The 4088-nt window shown below is 41.6% G+C and overlaps 1 pseudogene; it reads right to left on the bottom strand.

The window, feature by feature from the left end:
- Positions 1 to 1169: 1169 nt before the first annotated feature.
- On the bottom strand, positions 1170 to 2137 carry LOC101560228 (annotated as a pseudogene).
- Between the last annotated feature and the right edge of the window lie 1951 nt (positions 2138 to 4088).

Genomic DNA, 4088 nt, shown 5'->3' with positions numbered 1-4088 from the left:
GTCTCCATTTTATCCAGTGAGACAGAGAAAATCAAAAAATATCCACCTGAATTTTTTTAAAGTTAGAAAAACAAGATGAATGAGGCTATAGAGAAAAATCAAAGCAGAAGTATTCTCTTAAGTAAAAAAAGAAAGCATTGCAGATCATAATGAAGGACTCTTCATGAATCTAGAGTAGACACAGATTGGTGGAAAAGGATGAGCTTAGGAAAATGATGGCAACCATGAAAGCCTAACACAGAACAGGAGTGGAACACCTGAAACAACTCCAAACAGATATCCAGGAGATTAGAAATCTCAGAGAAAGTATATACACTCATACTTAGAGAACACCAACCTGGATGGTGCAGATACCAAAATCCATTATGTTCATTTGTTACTTTATCTACTTAGGATATTAGGATATTATCTTAAGTTAAGATAATACTTCTAAGTTATAATATGTTCAGTGAGCTAAAGAGTAGAGAGATTTCTCAGAAATGATGATGCAAAAGAGCTGGAAATCTACAGCTGTCATGAATTCTGATGGAGCTGATGACCCCAAAGCATAGCCATGAGCCACGCAAGTGACACAGCCTCAGTGTGACACAGAGCTCTGAATTCCAGCAGGTGTATGTATTCTGTGTGGGACAAGAGAACCCTTCTTAAGCCACCACTGAAACCTCCATCATCTTCCTTATAAGAGACAAATTAACGAAAATTTTAAAGTCTCCTTCTTTTACTATGAGCAGCACACACAGCAGCACATGTGTTCATATCTGAGATTTCACCTCCCAAAATCACACCATTCGACAGAAAATAGATGAAAGTTCAGATCGCCATCCAGCCAGACTCAGAAAGACAGGTGTACATTTACTTTCATCTTTGGAGTTTTGAAGGATGCAGAAAGAATGTGAAAGTAGGAGAGAAATTGCTGCAGGATAGGTCAGGGAAAGGGAGATTCTGGGAGAGCTGGAGAGTGGCTGGATCAGATGAAAGAATCTCACATGCATGCATGAAAATGCCATAATGAAACCCATTGCTCTGTATAAGTCATATGCATTAATAAATTTTAAATGTCCAAGAGGTAGATAGCAAAATAGAAGTTAGCAAGAAAATTCTGTAAGAGTGTCAACAACTTTCGGTAGTGGCCTGATAATCTAACTATGTGTGCATAGTTTTTCTTTGATCTAGACTCTGCTCTGGGTGAAGAACTTGCTCTTGCTGACCATCCTGCCCACGGCAGCTTTCCCCTCCTTGTTCCTCAGGCAGTAGATGGGAGGGTTCATCATGCGGATCACTGCGGTGTACAGCACAGGTACCACCTCCCCGAGGACCAGGGAAGAAATGACACTGGGCCACATGCACATGAAGAAAAGAGTCCCATAAAAGATCAAGACGGCGGTGAGGTGGGATGAGCAAGTGGAGAAGGCTTTGTGCCTCCCGTCAGCAGAGCGGATCCTCAGGGTGGCAGTGAGGATAAAGGAGTAGGAGATGACAATGGTCAGGCTACTCGTGGCCAGTACAGCCCCAGCCACAATGAAAACCAGCAATGCATTGATCTGAGTGTCAATACACACCAGAGAAGGAACAGGAGACTTGTCACAGTAGAAATGGTTGATTATGTTGGAACCACAAAGAGGATGTGAAAAAGCAGCCATTGTGTGAATCATAGTATTCAGGAAGCCAGCTGCATAGGGCCCAAGCAACAGCTGAGCACAGTCTCTGGGATAGGGTGACCGAGGACAGGAGTGGGTTACACATGGCCACGTAGTGGTCATAGGCCATGGACACCAGCAGAAGACATTCGGTGGCCACTAGGAAGGAAGCCACAGAATCACTGCTGTAAGGAGCAGCCCAGGAAGGAGACGGCTTTCCTTTCAGCAAAGAAGTTGGGAGCCTCTTGGGACTTACGACAGATGAAAAGCAGATGTCCATAGAGGACAGGTGGCTGAGAAAGAAGTACATAAGCGTGTGCAGGTGGAAATCGATGTGGATGAGAACTATCATGCCCAAGTTTCCTGTCATGGTAACAAGGTAAAAAAGAAAGCAAAAAGAGCAAGAAAAGGAAGACCTGAAGCTGAGGTTGGCACTCTAAGCCAATGAGAGTGAATTCTGTGATCTGGGTGTAGTTCGCTTCCTCCGCCAGTTGGACTCGCTAGAGTGAAAACAAAGTCATGAATTGATAAGTATTTTAAACAGAAAATTTGAGTTTATGAAATGGTTCAAGATCAGAGTACCTGTGAAATTATTCCCTACGTGGGCTGGGGAGAGAGCTCAGTGGAAGAAGTGTTTGCTTCGCAAGCTCAAGGTCCTGAGTTTGATCTGTGGTACCACCAAGGAAAGAAAAAAAGAGAGAAACAAAGAAAGAAAGAGAAATTATTCCCTGCTAGAGACCTATGAAAAGAATGTCATTTTTAGTTTACTAAAAATTGAAAGAGAACTTAATGAAATCCTGATATCAGGAAATCTTTCCATACCAGAAATTTTTAGAAAATTTAATTTGATAAAAAGAATCTTTCAGAACATATGTATGTATGCAGTGGTAAGCAGGAGAAACATTCACGTATAATCACAAACTATAAAGTTTCCACATAACCTACATAATTAACATTGTTAGAGATCAAAAATTTTGATTTTTAAAGAATTATATGACATACAGAAAAAGTAAAATGATAAATCTGCCAACATTTCTTGGAAAAAATAATCTTCCACAAGAAAATCTAGGAATGTCAGTTAAGATAATTTTTTTAAATACAAAAGATTTCAACAGTGTAGTTGAAGGTCAAATGCGAAAAATTTTAACACAAGTTATAACAGGGTTAATCATGCATATCAATTTCAATTGATTAAATAACCATGAATTAAGTTGGCAATAAATTTGTAAGATCCATGTAAAAATAGATTAGGAAATTTTTATTGAAACAAAGAAATGACTAAATGAATGAAGAGTTACATACAGAGTCTGCCAGAAAATGTATATCAGGAAACAAAAGCTTGCATAAGCTTGCCAATGCTAAATTTATGGAGACATCATGCAATAAATGCTAGCTACCTTTGGCCTCTGCAGTAACTAGAGGAGCTCAAAGTGATGGCGGGTGGGCTTTCAGACATTTAATAGAACACCGAGCTTTTGAAGTGTATATACATTTTTAGCAGATTCTGTATATCTTATGAATCTAAAGATTCAGCTCATTGTGAAGAGAAAATGAATTCCTGTTTGGAAAGCAAACACCTTCTTGACTGACCTCCAAGCTGCACTAGCAAGTACGCATAGTGCCACCATGTGGTTACTGGGAAATACTCTTCCTTCCGTAAGGGCCCTGCAGCTGTACAGCAATCTCACACACCATCCTTTGAGGGGCTGCTTTTTGCTTCCTTATTCCATGAGGAATTTTATTTTCTAAAGTAATATAGGCTCCAGACCCAGACCAAGCCCAGGTCTGGCAAGTGTGTGGGAGAGCTTTCGCATTGTCCTGTGCCTGCTGGACCTCTCTGGACAAAGCTCAGGCCTGCCACATTTATGAGACCTTCCACTGTGCTCTTGGGATCCCCCCAAGACCCAGTCTAAGCCCTGAAAGTGTATGGGAGAGCTTCCCCACTGCCCTGCACACCCTGGGCCCTTCCATGCCCAGACGAGGCCTGGCATACAGGTCTGGGATGAAACTCTGCAGCTGCAATCCCTACAGAGAGAGTAGGGGACAAAGCCACCAAGCTAGTCCAGGAGCAGAGCATCTTGCCAGAGGGGCACAGCAGGTTCACTTCCAAGGGCTGTAACAGGAAGGAGTTGAGCACAGCAGCCAGACCCAAGCCAGGCACAACTGGATGAACTCAAACTTAGTAGATCTGCACCTGAATTTCAGTAGATGCTAAGGTTATAATAGCACCAAAGTTCTATACCAAAGGTCAGAGGACAGTGCTATACATGACAAAGAGAAGGAGCAAAATGCAATCTCAGGAACAAAGGCCACCCAGAACAAGGTCAGAGGACACTACCACAGAGGAACTGGGAATCACACAGTTGAAATGTCTGAATTAAAGTAAATAGCATCTGAAGTAAAGAAACAACTGCAGAAAGGTATTGAGTAACTCAGATCTGAAATAAAAAA

Source organism: Octodon degus, unplaced genomic scaffold (assembly GCF_000260255.1).
Source record: "Octodon degus isolate 3935 unplaced genomic scaffold, OctDeg1.0 scaffold01247, whole genome shotgun sequence".
Lineage (NCBI taxonomy): Eukaryota > Metazoa > Chordata > Mammalia > Rodentia > Octodontidae > Octodon > Octodon degus.
Note: the sequence above shows the minus strand (reverse complement) of the source record. Positions and strands in the feature narration are given on the sequence as shown.